Consider the following 16,492-nt stretch of genomic DNA (forward strand, 5'->3'; position numbering starts at 1 on the left):
CGGCATTCAAGGGAAGTAGTCCTGAGTGGCACATCCTCCCTAGTTTTGATGAAATTTCATGGATAGAAGTACTTTGTCATGAAAATAACTTTGTTCAAACTTTAGAGCGAATGACCCAGACGTATGGAAATTAGAAAGGAATGGATTTCTTTTATTTTTGTCTTGTTTAATTAGAATAGCATCAAACGCTCTTCTTAACAAAGGAAATATACATTTGAGGTAAAATGGCAGTAATATTCTTCAATAGAAAGAACCAATTTGTAGTATCTGTTTGCTCAGTGTTGAGATGCTTGATTGATAACAGTTTAAAGCCCCTCTTAAGTGTTGGATCCCAAAATTAGCCAAAGAATAGATGGCACAATCTCACTTAAATGGTATGATGTAAAAGAGGATGTCATTAACACCGGAAGTACTTGAAGTAGAATATGGATGAAAGAATACAAAATTTGCGTTTTCTGCATACAACACAAAACCCTTAGTTAGCAAGTTTGTATTCTTTCTAATTTTTAGGACAAATGTTTGAAGAAGAGTGGCATTTTCTTTCACATCATTATAACATTGAAGTGAAATGTGAAGCTCCCAATACTTTTTTTTTGTATTTATGTAAGCTCCCAATACTTGAGAGAGCTCGAGGGGCTTCAAAGTAGAAACAAAAACACAAAGCTATATCGTTAGTTGCTTATACAAGAAACAAATCAATTGACTGTGTTTTGTTTTTTGTGGCACCCTGCATTCAGAATTGTTTCCAAAAAAATACTGCTATAAGCAGTATTTCATGATTTGTTGGTGTTGAATAGTTTTGTAAGTGATCACAATGCAGTTTCTCAATATAATCAGGAAAAAGATACTAGCATCCGTTAGCAGCTATGTCCTACATAAACGAACATTAATCCAGTACATTTGTACTTTGTGTGCAGGGCACAACTATAACGAATACTAAGAAGTGGTATCCTGTCTACATGTATAACTAAATACAAAATGAATAAAATGCCAAATGACATACCCATATTTCTGAATGTTGAGGTCAATGGGGTCGTTGGGGTCGACAGTGTTCTGGAGGTTGATGGGGTCGATGTCGAAGGGGTCCTTGGTGCTGTTGATGCTGTTCTGGATGATCGAGGTAGGGGTAGCTGGATCTGAACGGGTAGAGGAATCTGGAATTTGTTGTGAAGTTGACGATATGAAATGCAGGATTTAATATTTAAATTTCAGAATTGTAGGGATTATGGGAGAAAAAAGTATTGGGATTTGGAAGAGCTATATAGAATTGAATGTATAAAAAAGAACGTCAGAATTTTAAAAATAAATAATTAGAATATTTACCTTCAGTTCAAATTATAGCAATTTAATATACATGTGCATAAACAATAAAAACTAATTTGAAAATGAGAATAAAAATGCAGCAATAATCAAATTTGTGAATGAAAATTGTGAATGAAAATTATGGGATCGATCAGTGTTTACCCCGCCCCCAATAGTTTTTCCTATTTACTATTTGATCAAATTGAGGTTCTTGGCCAATTGCGACTTTAAATGATTGCAAATGCCAAAATGAGGGTAATTCCCACCAGCTACCTCTTTCACATATCACACTCACAATCCACTAAATGTGTTGATACAAAGTTCTTGCATATTTAGGCAGACTTGGCACACCCTTGTAAGATTTCAGGAGGCTAGAAACATGTACTAGCGGGATATCTTAATTCACAGCCCAATCTCGTAATTTATTCCTTTTCGAACTGAATCATCATCAGCATATATGGAGCTACTACAGAGTATAGTATAGACCTACTTCTAAATCTGAAAGTATCAGAGACTATAATATCATTTAGATATGCATAAAAAAATTATGCGTCTTCCCATTCAGCTCTATTTGATTCAATTGGTCTTTCCAACAATGCATCAGCACCTTCAACACTTGTAACACCAACAGATTCACAATCATTTGATTCATGGTCGATATTGCATATTAGGATGAACATCATCACTGTCACGGACGCTGCAACATGATGCATCAATACATCACCTAGGTCTAACTCTAAGTCAGGAACATATTAACATTTATCACGGCAAACACTCAATGCATCTGATGCCGACACTTCGGCCCCCATCAAAGCCATCATATATAGCCATCACTCACACTTCAATTGCACGCAGCGGGTGTGCTAAGCGTACGCAGAGCGGTACACTCGTACTCACTTACAGTGACTTACACTTTCATTTGGACAGGGAATTATCAATGATTACTTTAACAATTTCTCATGCTATTTCCCTCGCTTTGTGACGGGGAGTTCTCACACTATACAATTTATCAGTTTCACGCGACATGCTCACAAAAATAACGTTGAAAGAGAAAGAAAATCATTCATTTACCATGCAGTGTTGGTACTCCCCGGCAACTGGTCCAGACAAATGGACAGGATATGGCTGACGTACGTTGCAATTGCATGAGCACATGGGCATGCGCACGCATGCAATTTTTTTTACCCGGATGTAGCGGTACTAGGTCGTATTTGCTACGTTGGCCCAACGTCATATAGCCAACCAATATATACATGCACTATTTATCAGTAAAGATGGAGACGATATAGACCATGGGTGTCGATCTGTCATTGATACCTATTCATCAGGAGGGGGGGGGGGATGATCTATTCATTCATCCCCCCCATGAACAATAGGTATTACGTAAGATTCGACACCCATGATATAGACCAACGTTAAGCCAAGGTTGGCCCAACGTCGCGTATATTAGCCAACATATCCACCATTTCTCAGTACTTTGAAACGATGGACCAACTTTGAGCCAACGTTAATAGCCAAACGTCGAATAGCCAACCAATAGCCAACATTTATAAGTTAAAATTGAGACGATGGTCCAACTTTCAGCCCACATTGGCCTAACGTCGAATAGCCAACCAAACGCCACAATTTATCAGTAATAATTGAGACGATGGACCAACGTTCAGCCAACATTGGCCCAACATCGAATGGCCAGCCAAAAGCCAACATTTAATATTTAAAATTGAGACGATGGACCAACGTTCAGCCGACGTTAGCCCAACGTCGAAAAGCCAACCCAAAGCCACCATTTAAAAAAAAAATTGAGACGATGGACCAACATGAAGCCAACATTGGCCCAACGCCGAATAGCCAACCAATAGCCAACATTTATAAGTTAAAATTGAGACGATGGTCCAACTTTCAGCCCACATTGGCCTAACGTCGAATAGCCAACCAAACGCCAACAGTTATCAGTAATATTTGAGACAATGGACCAACGTTGAGCCAACTTTAGCCCAACGTCGAATAACCAATAGCCACCATTTATCAGTGTCAATGGCGATAATGAGCCAACGTTAGCCCAACGTCGAATAGCCAACCAAAAGCCAACATTTATCAGTAATAAATGAGACAATAGACCAACGTTCAACCAACATTGGCCCAACGTCGAATAGCCAACCAATAGCCAACATTTATCAGTGATAATTGAGACGATGGACCAACATTTAGCCAACATTGGCCCAACGTCGAATAGCCAACCCAAAGCCACCATTTATCAGTAAAAATGGCGACAATGGACCAACATTGAACCAACAATAGCCCAACGTCGAATAGCCAACCAAAAGCCACCATTTATCAGTGAAAATGGCGACAATAGACCAAAGTTCAGCCAACATTGGCCCAACGTCGAATAGCCAACCAATAGCCATCATTTATCAGTGAAAATGGCGACAATGGACCAACGTTCAGCCAACATTGGACCAACGTCGGATAGCCAACCAATAGCCACCATTTATCAGTGAAAATGGCGACAATGGACCAACGTTCAGCCAACATTGGCCCAACGTCGAATAGCCAACTAATAGCCACCATTTATCAGTGAAAATGGCGACAATGGACCAACGTTCAGCCAACATTGGCCCAACGTCGAATAGCCAACCAAAAGCCACCATTTATCAGTGAAAATGGCGACAATGGACCAACGTTCAGCCAACATTGGTCCAACGTCGAATAGCCAACCAAAAGCCAACATTTATCAGTGAAAATGGCGACAATGAGCCAACGTTAGCCCAACGTCGAATAGCCAATCAATAGCCAATATTTATCAGTGATAATTGAGACGATGGACCAACATTTAGCCAACATTGGCCTAACGTCGAATAGCCAACCCAAAGCCACCATTTATCAGTGAAAATGGCGACAATGGACCAACATTAAACCAACGATAGCCCAACGTCGAATAGCCAACCAAAAGCCACCATTTATCAGTGAAAGTGGTGACAATGGACCAACGTTCAGCCAACATTGGCACAACGTCGAATAGCCAACCAATAGCCACCATTTATCAGTGAAAATGGCGACAATGGACCAACGTTCAGCCAACATTGGCCCAACGTCGAATAGCCAACCAATAGCCACCATTTATCAGTGAAAATGGCGACAATGGACCAACGTTCTGCCAACATTGGACCAACGTCGAATAGCCAACCAATTGCCACCATTTATCAGTGAAAGTGGCGACAATGGACCAACGTTCAGCCAACATTGGCACAACGTCGAATAGCCAACCAATAGCCACCATTTATCAGTGAAAATGGCGACAATGGACCAACGTTCAGCCAACATTGGCCCAACGTCGAATAGCCAACCAATAGCCACCATTTATCAGTGAAAATGGCGACAATGGACCAACGTTCAGCCAACATTGGACCAACGTCGAATAGCCAACCAATTGCCACCATTTATCAGTGAAAATGGCGACAATGGACCAACGTTCAGCCAACATTGGCCCAACGTCGAATAGCCAACCTATAGCCACCATTTATCAGTGAAAATGGCGACAATGGACCAACGTTCAGCCAACATTGGCCCAACGTCGAATGAGCCAACCAATAGCCACCATTTATCAGTAAAAAAATGGCGACGATGGCCCAACGATTAGCCAACGTTGGCTTGCCGACTGCGACCCTGCCGACGGTGGCCGACGTTGGCCCAACGCCGTATTGTTATCTGGGAAGTTAAACAGACATATACGAAAAGAAAAGGAAAAGTTAGGATTCACGATCAAATACTCTATCTAACGTACACCTTTATCGGTTATTAGGGACTTTTAGTTTTGCACGAAGACAATGTGGATTGCTACGGTCGACGTCCTTTTAATGCACTGCCTTGAATGGACGTCACACGTATCAGTCCACGCAAATCTTTAAAAGTCCCTATTTACAAACAAGTCAACGGCGAGCTCTAAGCATCTATTGTCATATAGCTTTTACTATGTAGTCGCGCGCTCAGCGACTCAACGTTATTGTTCGATCGCTTTTGTCCAGATTTGCGGTTTGCCAGATTCTATCGTTCGGGTTGGGGATTAAGGATTTGGGAATCGCCCAATTAAATATTTGGTCAGTAGAATATGTGTACATTTGATACCATGTTGATGTCTCGGCAAGGCATGTGTGTGTGAGGAGACGGGGGGGGGGGGGTCTCGTGAACGATCGGACCCAAATGACAAAGGCCCATCAGGATACTTGTAGAGGCGTAGTAAATTAGTAGCGGATAATAAATAGGCCTTCATTTCCTAGGCAAAGATGTAATGTTGTCTTTAAAGACCGACTGTACTAGTTTGGCTAGGAGTGAATAGACCGCCCAGGGTGCTCACTGACAGATGGCTATCTCATTAACTCAGCTCTCGATTAACATAAGAAAAGAGGATCATGGGGACCAAAGGTCACCGATTTATTATAGGCTTGTCTTCTATATAGAGGCCGGAGCAAGTAGCTACAAGTAGTACAATGGGGCATTAGAGGTAGAGGATCTTTATATTGGCAATAGTGGCATGTCGAGACAAAATGAGACAGAGTTATCATGGCTAGACATTGAGAAAATTTGAGAGAACGGGAAGGTGTTAAATAAACACATTGTTTTCAGGTGTGTTTTTTTCGTCTTTTTCCTCTTCTAAAACGCGTAAAGAATAGAAGGAGACTACAAGACTACAGTGCGTGGATAAACAAAAAGAAAGAACAAAAATCAATTATCGGCTGGTAAGCGCACGTCATAATAATTTGTTCATGTCTTTGAAAAGCGGCCAATCTAAATTGGTGTTTTAAAAAGCGATTAGGAAAGAATGAACTGGCTGTGTCAAGATTACAAAACGTGTGATAAAGAAAATGAGAACAAAATGTCAATAATAAATAGCCCGGTCCATTTCATTTTCGGAATTAAGAAACTATTTACATATTATTTCGGACTTTCTGGTTTTTGCAATTACAAACCCATTTACATTTACAGCAATATAATTTCTGTGTAAACTATAGTAATTAAAAGTTGTTAATTAGTAGTTCGTGCGAAATTGAATGACTATGTAGATTAACATTCAAAAAACTAATTGCGTCATTCAATTTGCTAATATGCTCATCTTACCGTAATTAAATTCCTAAAACCCCTTGACATCCGGTGGCTCTGCCCCCTGGACCCCACCTAGGGCCCTAAGGCTCCGCCCCCAGGACCCAACACCAATTTATGTCCTGCCAGTGTCACAAATAAGGTATACAAATATGCTCATCTGACCGTAATTTATTGCCCAAAACCCCTGAGCTTCCGGGGGCTCCGTCCCCGGAACCCCACGCCAATTCGTGACCTGCCAGTGTCACAAATAAGGTATAAAATTATGCTCATCCGACGATGATTTGATATATAAAACCCCTGAGCTTCTAAGGGCTTCACCCCCTGGACACAACACTAATTTGTGTCCTGCCAGTGTCACAAATGAGGTATAAAAATATGCTCATCTGATCATTATTTATTGCTCAAAACCCCTGAGCTTCCGGGGGCTCCGCCCCTGGACCCCACGTCAATTCGTGACCTGCCAGTGTCACAAATAAGGTATAAAATTATGCTCATCTGACGATCATTTAATGTATAAAACCCCTGAGCTTCTGGGGGCTCCGCCCTCTGGACCCAAAACAAATTTATGTCCTGCCAGTGTCACAAATACGGTATCAAAATATGCTCATCTGACAGTAATTAAATGCCTATACCCCCTTGAGCTTCTGGGGGCTCCACCCCTTGACCCCTGCTGAGAAACGTTCAACGGCGGGGCCTACATGTTAGAGTGGGGGTGCCATGGGCATTTTTTTTGTCTACCCCCAAAAAAACGTTTTTGCCACTGCCGGTGTCACCATTACATACCAATATTTGGCTCGCATAATTTCAAATGTGGGCCCCCCTTAAGAATTAAATCCTGGACCGCGCCTAGTAGTAGTAGTAACAACAGCAGCAGTAGTAGAAGTAGTAGTAACAGTAAAGTAGTAGTAATAGGCCTTATAGCAGCAGTGGTAGACTAGTAGTAGCAACAGCAGCAGCAGTAATATTATTATTAGTAGTAGTAGTGGTAGTATAATTTTTGTTTTATTTTTGCCACCGGAAATTTGAAAATCGCGCAGACCGTTATTTTCGCTCATTGGAGGGGGTTATGATAAATGATAGTGGTGGTTATTTTACCTGACAGCTAAGAAAGCAATAAATGCTTGTAAGTAAGCAACCAGAAGACCGACGGCTTTAGGTCCTCTCCGAGGGACCTGGTAATGAGGATTAATGCCTTACCAAAGGGCACTAGCGCATCGACTTGGTTTCGAACCCGGGTCACCGGATAACGAGACCATCGACTGAGCTATCGCGCCTCCTCGCGATCACTAACCAAAAAACTAAACTAAAGGAAGGCCAGCGGATAAAAAGTCACAGTTCCTAGGGAAAAAAAACTTGTCGGCCGACCGACAATATACATCTCACCGACTTCAAACTTCTGCATTGTTATAGTACACGAGGATCGAGCAAGAATACCGACACAGCTGACCCGACACAGCAATATATTTTACCCGTGTCTTTCTTGCTCCCTCGACGAGACGACGTACTCCACCCAACAACCCCCTCTCTCTTTAACTCCCACTCCTCCTCTCTCAGACTCTTACCTCCCCTCTCTCTCTCCTCTCTTTCCTCCCCCGTTTCTTTTGTTTCCCTTTTCTCTTTTTCTTCTTTTTTCTTTCTTTTTCTTTTTTTTCTCTTTCATTCTTCTCTTGCCTTTTTTTCCTTTTTTCTTTTCTTTTTCTTTTTTCTTTTCTTTCCCTTTCCCTCTCTTTTTTCCCCTCCCCCTTTTCTCTTTTCCCCCCGACGACAGCCAATTTACCGACAATATCCTGACAGGTGGGGGGGGGGGGGGTGTCGCACCCCACCCCCTCCCTTTGGAGACGCCCCTGAGTGGACACCAAGTTTAAATGGTGTAAGATAGTGGATATAAAGACATAAAATGACATGAAATATTTGAAATTATCCACTTAAATTGTAAATAATAATTATGATAATAGCTAGTTCTTATATTATTATAATAGCGCTTCACAATTATATATATATTATTACCCCGGTCATCGGATTCAGGCTTTGCCGCACACATACTCCCTGGGGGAGCATTCAAGCCAAGCGCCATTTTTACAAGCGCACACTTGCTAATCCAAGCAATTTAAAAACAGGTGCGTTTCGCTGTGAACAGGCGCGATAACAATCGCCCTCAAAGCTACGTCTAAACTATTTTCCCGGCATCACGGCAGCCACGTTTGCCTGAAACATTCAAGATTTGTTGGGTGTTGCTAAGTTTTTGTCAAGGTCTATCACGGTATCCCTCCCCTCGTTGCTTCACGTCCATCCCTTTTTGTACGCAAAGGCCGGCGTGAATAGAAATGTAAACATAGCTTGAAATGACGTCACAGTCGGAAAATGAGCGCCATTTTTTAGGGAAAGCTCAGTTACACGTTTCAACAAGTTACAACTTCAAGAATCTTCGTCCAGAATCTGGCCTATTTAATTTTAATCTCCACCGCACCAACACAACCTCTCCCTACTTACTTGCTACCAGCCGATGATGGCGTGATCATTAAATTAAGACGCCCCGCGAAACTCAGGCTGGGCTGGTGAGCATAATTATGAGTCTGTTGATAACGCCATCTTCGACGGCTTGGATCAAGTGTGGGGAAATTATAAAGAACCGTGCAGATTCTGGATTACAAGCATCTCCGCCTGGCTGCCGCCACTAAAACTTTAAGCATCTCCGTACGGCGGCCGCCAACTGGAAACTTTAAAGTTGCAACTTTAACAACCTATTTTTGGCGGAGGCCGGCTGAGCCAATTATAGACGTGCCGCCAGACGGGGGGTGGATAGGCCGATTAAAGATTCCGGGGTAAAACTCAGATCCCAGCCTGGCTCAAGCCGGCTGGGCTAATTAGTGAAAATTAATTGCCCCAGCCAGGCTTCGGGCGAAATTGCAGCCTCGATCCGCCAATACGTGAGGCGGTAGCCGGCTGGTATCGATATTTTTGACGCCTCGCCTTACTTCAAATATTTTGCCGGGCAGATATTATTATTTATAAAAACAAACCAATTTTGGAGTTTTATAATAAATATTATTGTTGTTGTTGTTGTTGATGTAAAACAATGAGAAAATAGGGACCTTTTGCGGGGGGGGGGAGCAATGTAGAAAAAAACTACAGGGGAGCCTTGGGATTTTTATTTGGGGGGGGGGGGGGGTATCGGCGCGGATTCAGGATTTCTTAGGGGGGCCCAAACTTGAAATCAATTTGAAATTTAATGTGCTGAAATAAAAAAAAATCGTGCCGGCCGATATTTCACTCAGTGGTAGAGGGGGAAGGGGGAGGGGGGGGGGGGGGGGGTAGAGAGCACTATTTTTTTGTTTGGCCCTCGAAAATTTGAAAAATCACCCCCCCCCCCCCCCCCACATTAATCGCCAGGGGGGTCCCATCTAGGCTAGCTGGCAATCGACAGCTAGCTGGCAATCGACAGCTAGCTGGCAATCGACAGCTAGCTGGCAATCGACAGCTAGCTGGCAATCCCAAAGCCATGTCCATTTAAAAACTGCATTCAAGAGCCTCTTATTGCTAGGTTTACAACGTTGTTTTACATTTGCAATTATAATTTCCTAGTTTTATTCACTCTCTACAGTCCCGTACTATCCCTTTTTCAGTCTGTAAACAACTTTGCAACACGAAAACAATGATGAACAGGGTTTTACTTCTCGTATAAATTTATTAGAAGTGCCCTATGTCATTTTGCACGAAGTGATACAAAGGGCCTTTCAAATTTAAGTCTATTGAAAGCATTCCCCCACCTAGCCTGTATGACCGAGCAGAATCATTTAGTGCTCAACAATAAAAATCCACAGTCTTGGCTAAAGAGGTCCATTATTTGTTTGTTTATTTAGTTATTTTATTTAATTGACATTGTACAGTACTATTAAATATCAGGTATATTGGATGCTCTGTTTTAAATACAGTCAAGATCGCCGAGCAATGAATTACATCCTGCTTCTTGTCCTCAAACCATATCTTTCTGGTTTTTAAAACGGTATCATTTGAATTTCCATTTCCAAGCATTATTTTGAACTGTCCCGAAATTGTTTTCCTTTCTTGAAATCAGACTACAGCCCCAGTCTAAAGTGCTTGTCCTCCCAGACAAGGACAAAGAGCCTCTTCGGTAGGTTTAGGGACAATGCATCAAAATAACGCGGTCATTGTTGCAATGTCAGGAATGCTATTATTACCTCCTCTTTGGTAATCCTCGCATTTGACCAAACAAAAGTCACTCAATGAAGGGAGGGTCAGGTTTGTTTTCAATTCACTAATATTATTGATGCCATGTCAGAAAGAGCTGAGTAGTTTGTTACGTAACTATTCAAAAATTGCAGGTGCAAGCTATTGAAAACAGAATCGAATAGCCAAGCTTCCCTATTCATTGGTGCCCTGTTATAGAATTCGTAGCATATACTGAATTGAATAGACCCGTGTTCTATTCATTATACTATGTGAGGGCAGTGGCCTCTTGTCATATCACTTTAAGTTTAAGTCAGCAGTTTGCAAATTAAATGAAATAAACATAAAACCTCACTATTATATCAGTAATATCAGTAACTGAAAGAAAAAAAATACGGGCAATCTTGACAACATCGGACTACAAAAATGATGATAATAATGCATCCCGAAAGCGTCAAATCAGTAAATCGGCACATTTTGTAAAGTCATTAGCATGCAGAAAGTGTTAACAACAAAAAGCGAACCAGTTATCACGGTGAGGCAAAATGGTCTTGTGGATAAAAGTGATCACTTCACAATGCAATGTACTCGGTTCGAGTCTCAGTTTCTCCTTTATATAAACCCATGTTATTTTTTTTTCTTCACTCCATAATATTGACTTGTCATCTCTTTTTTAAAGGGGACACCCCCCCCCCTCAACAAAGAAAAAATAGCATGTAATACTCTTTCTTTAACAAGCGACTCTCTGAATTAGTCAGAAAACATCTTTTGCTACATCTACAACAATTAGTGTAAGTATGAAGAATACATGAAGATTAGCAATGTGACACTTTAGTCTAGTGGGTAGGCAATCGTCTGATAACTGGAAGGTATCGGGTTCGACCCCCAGCTGTTGCGTTTTTTTCTTTTGCTACATCTACAACAATAAGTATAAGTATGAAAAAAAAAACATGGAGATTAGCAATGTGACACTTTAGTCTAGTGGGTAGGCAATCGCCTGGTAACTGGAAGGTATAGGGTTCGACCCCCAGCTGTTGCGTTTTTTTCTTTTGCTACATCTACAACAATAAGTATAAGTATGAAAAAAAACACATGGAGATTAGCAATGTGACACTTTAGTCTAGTGGGTAGGCAATCGCCTGGTAACTGGAAGGTATCGGGTTCGACACCCAGCTGTTGCTTTTTTTTAATCTTTGAAAAAGAAAAACTGATGTCAAACCCATTTTGATCTCACTCAAAGTCCATATTTATTGCTATTCTCTTAATTGATCTATACAATGAGCTTGCAATTAACTTGTAAGCAAGGTAAAGTATTATATTTACGAAGTACAAGAAGGACAGGAATCCTGTTTTATCTATTTATCAAACATTATTACATTCAATACTTTTTCAGTCCCAATGAGAGAGAGAGAGAGAGAGAGAGAAAGAGAAAGAGAGCCAGAAAGAGACACGTGAAGAGAACCCAATACACCTCATCAGTGTAATAAAGTCTGATGATCTTAATCTACATACTTACTTCAAATATTTTGCCGGGCAGATATTATTATTTATAAAAACAAACCAATTTTGGAGTTTTATAATAAATATTATTGTTGTTGTTGTTGTTGATGTAAAACAATGAGAAAATAGGGACCTTTTGCGGGGGGGGGGGGAGCAATGTAGAAAAAAACTACAGGGGAGCCTTGGGATTTTTATTTGGGGGGGGGGGGGGGGTATCGGCGCGGATTCAGGATTTCTTAGGGTGGCCCAAACTTGAAATCAATTTGAAATTTAATGTGCTGAAATAAAAAAAAATCGTGCCGGCCGATATTTCACTCAGTGGTAGAGGGGGAAGGGGGAGGGGGGGGGGGGGGGGGGTAGAGAGCACTATTTTTTTGTTTGGCCCTCGAAAATTTGAAAAATCACCCCCCCCCCCCCCACATTAATCGCCAGGGGGGTCCCATCTAGACAGCTAGCTGGCAATCGACAGCTAGCTGGCAATCGACAGCTAGCTGGCAATCGACAGCTAGCTGGCAATCGACAGCTAGCTGGCAATCGACAGCTAGCTGGCAATCGACAGCTAGCTGGCAATCGACAGCTAGCTGGCAATCGACAGCTAGCTGGCAATCGACAGCTAGCTGGCAATCGACAGCTAGCTGGCAATCGACAGCTAGCTGGCAATCGACAGCTAGCTGGCAATCGACAGCTAGCTGGCAATCGACAGCTAGCTGGCAATCGACAGCTAGCTGGCAATCGACAGCTAGCTGGCAATCGACAGCTAGCTGGCAATCGACAGCTAGCTGGCAATCGACAGCTAGCTGGCAATCGACAGCTAGCTGGCAATCGACAGCTAGCTGGCAATCGACAGCGTAGCCTGGCGGCGGTAGCGGGTAGCCCCAAAGCCATGTCCATTTAAAAACTGCATTCAAGAGCCTCTTATTGCTAGGTTTACAACGTTGTTTTACATTTGCAATTATAATTTCCTAGTTTTATTCACTCTCTACAGTCCCGTACTATCCCTTTTTCAGTCTGTAAACAACTTTGCAACACGAAAACAATGATGAACAGGGTTTTACTTCTCGTATAAATTTATTAGAAGTGCCCTATGTCATTTTGCACGAAGTGATACAAAGGGCCTTTCAAATTTAAGTCTATTGAAAGCATTCCCCCACCTAGCCTGTATGACCGAGCAGAATCATTTAGTGCTCAACAATAAAAATCCACAGTCTTGGCTAAAGAGGTCCATTATTTGTTTGTTTATTTAGTTATTTTATTTAATTGACATTGTACAGTACTATTAAATATCAGGTATATTGGATGCTCTGTTTTAAATACAGTCAAGATTGCCGAGCAATGAATTACATCCTGCTTCTTGTCCTCAAACCATATCTTTCTGGTTTTTAAAACGGTATCATTTGAATTTCCATTTCCAAGCATTATTTTGAACTGTCCCGAAATTGTTTTCCTTTCTTGAAATCAGACTACAGCCCCAGTCTAAAGTGCTTGTCCTCCCAGACAAGGACAAAGAGCCTCTTCGGTAGGTTTAGGGACAATGCATCAAAATAACGCGGTCATTGTTGCAATGTCAGGAATGCTATTATTACCTCCTCTTTGGTAATCCTCGCATTTGACCAAACAAAAGTCACTCAATGAAGGGAGGGTCAGGTTTGTTTTCAATTCACTAATATTATTGATGCCATGTCAGAAAGAGCTGAGTAGTTTGTTACGTAACTATTCAAAAATTGCAGGTGCAAGCTATTGAAAACAGAATCGAATAGCCAAGCTTCCCTATTCATTGGTGCCCTGTTATAGAATTCGTAGCATATACTGAATTGAATAGACCCGTGTTCTATTCATTATACTATGTGAGGGCAGTGGCCTCTTGTCATATCACTTTAAGTTTAAGTCAGCAGTTTGCAAATTAAATGAAATAAACATAAAACCTCACTATTATATCAGTAATATCAGTAACTGAAAGAAAAAAAAATACGGGCAATCTTGACAACATCGGACTACAAAAATGATGATAATAATGCATCCCGAAAGCGTCAAATCAGTAAATCGGCACATTTTGTAAAGTCATTAGCATGCAGAAAGTGTTAACAACAAAAAGCGAACCAGTTATCACGGTGAGGCAAAATGGTCTTGTGGATAAAAGTGATCACTTCACAATGCAATGTACTCGGTTCGAGTCTCAGTTTCTCCTTTATATAAACCCATGTTATTTTTTTTCTTCACTCCATAATATTGACTTGTCATCTCTTTTTTAAAGGGGACACCCCCCCCCCTCAACAAAGAAAAAATAGCATGTAATACTCTTTCTTTAACAAGCGACTCTCTGAATTAGTCAGAAAACATCTTTTGCTACATCTACAACAATTAGTGTAAGTATGAAGAATACATGAAGATTAGCAATGTGACACTTTAGTCTAGTGGGTAGGCAATCGTCTGATAACTGGAAGGTATCGGGTTCGACCCCCAGCTGTTGCGTTTTTTTCTTTTGCTACATCTACAACAATAAGTATAAGTATGAAAAAAAAACATGGAGATTAGCAATGTGACACTTTAGTCTAGTGGGTAGGCAATCGCCTGGTAACTGGAAGGTATCGGGTTCGACCCCCAGCTGTTGCGTTTTTTTCTTTTGCTACATCTACAACAATAAGTATAAGTATGAAAAAAAAACATGGAGATTAGCAATGTGACACTTTAGTCTAGTGGGTAGGCAATCGCCTGGTAACTGGAAGGTATCGGGTTCGACACCCAGCTGTTGCTTTTTTTTTAATCTTTGAAAAAGAAAAACTGATGTCAAACCCATTTTGATCTCACTCAAAGTCCATATTTATTGCTATTCTCTTAATTGATCTATACAATGAGCTTGCAATTAACTTGTAAGCAAGGTAAAGTATTATATTTACGAAGTACAAGAAGGACAGGAATCCTGTTTTATCTATTTATCAAACATTATTACATTCAATACTTTTTCAGTCCCAATGAGAGAGAGAGAGAGAGAGAGAGAGAAAGAGAAAGAGAGCCAGAAAGAGACAAGTGAAGAGAACCCAATACACCTCATCAGTGTAATAAAGTCTGATGATCTTAATCTACATACTTACTTCAAATATTTTGCCGGGCAGATATTATTATTTATAAAAACAAACCAATTTTGGAGTTTTATAATAAATATTATTGTTGTTGTTGTTGTTGATGTAAAACAATGAGAAAATAGGGACCTTTTGCGGGGGGGGGGGGGAGCAATGTAGAAAAAAACTACAGGGGAGCCTTGGGATTTTTATTTGGGGGGGGGGGTATCGGCGCGGATTCAGGATTTCTTAGGGGGGCCCAAACTTGAAATCAATTTGAAATTTAATGTGCTGAAATAAAAAAAAATCGTGCCGGCCGATATTTCACTCAGTGGTAGAGGGGGAAGGGGGAGGGGGGGGGGGGGGGGGGGTAGAGAGCACTATTTTTTTGTTTGGCCCTCGAAAATTTGAAAAATCACCCCCCCCCCCACATTAATCGCCAGGGGGGTCCCATCTAGACAGCTAGCTGGCAATCGACAGCTAGCTGGCAATCGACAGCTAGCTGGCAATCGACAGCTAGCTGGCAATCGACAGCTAGCCTGGCGGCGGTAGCGGGTAGCCCCAAAGCCATGTCCATTTAAAAACTGCATTCAAGAGCCTCTTATTGCTAGGTTTACAACGTTGTTTTACATTTGCAATTATAATTTCCTAGTTTTATTCACTCTCTACAGTCCCGTACTATCCCTTTTTCAGTCTGTAAACAACTTTGCAACACGAAAACAATGATGAACAGGGTTTTACTTCTCGTATAAATTTATTAGAAGTGCCCTATGTCATTTTGCACGAAGTGATACAAAGGGCCTTTCAAATTTAAGTCTATTGAAAGCATTCCCCCACCTAGCCTGTATGACCGAGCAGAATCATTTAGTGCTCAACAATAAAAATCCACAGTCTTGGCTAAAGAGGTCCATTATTTGTTTGTTTATTTAGTTATTTTATTTAATTGACATTGTACAGTACTATTAAATATCAGGTATATTGGATGCTCTGTTTTAAATACAGTCAAGATTGCCGAGCAATGAATTACATCCTGCTTCTTGTCCTCAAACCATATCTTTCTGGTTTTTAAAACGGTATCATTTGAATTTCCATTTCCAAGCATTATTTTGAACTGTCCCGAAATTGTTTTCCTTTCTTGAAATCAGACTACAGCCCCAGTCTAAAGTGCTTGTCCTCCCAGACAAGGACAAAGAGCCTCTTCGGTAGGTTTAGGGACAATGCATCAAAATAACGCGGTCATTGTTGCAATGTCAGGAATGCTATTATTACCTCCTCTTTGGTAATCCTCGCATTTGACCAAACAAAAGTCACTCAATGAAGGGAGGGTCAGGTTTGTTTTCAATTCA

The sequence above is a fragment of the Strongylocentrotus purpuratus genome, unplaced genomic scaffold (genome assembly GCF_000002235.5).
Source record: "Strongylocentrotus purpuratus isolate Spur 01 unplaced genomic scaffold, Spur_5.0 spur5_scaffold_1, whole genome shotgun sequence".
NCBI lineage: Eukaryota > Metazoa > Echinodermata > Echinoidea > Camarodonta > Strongylocentrotidae > Strongylocentrotus > Strongylocentrotus purpuratus.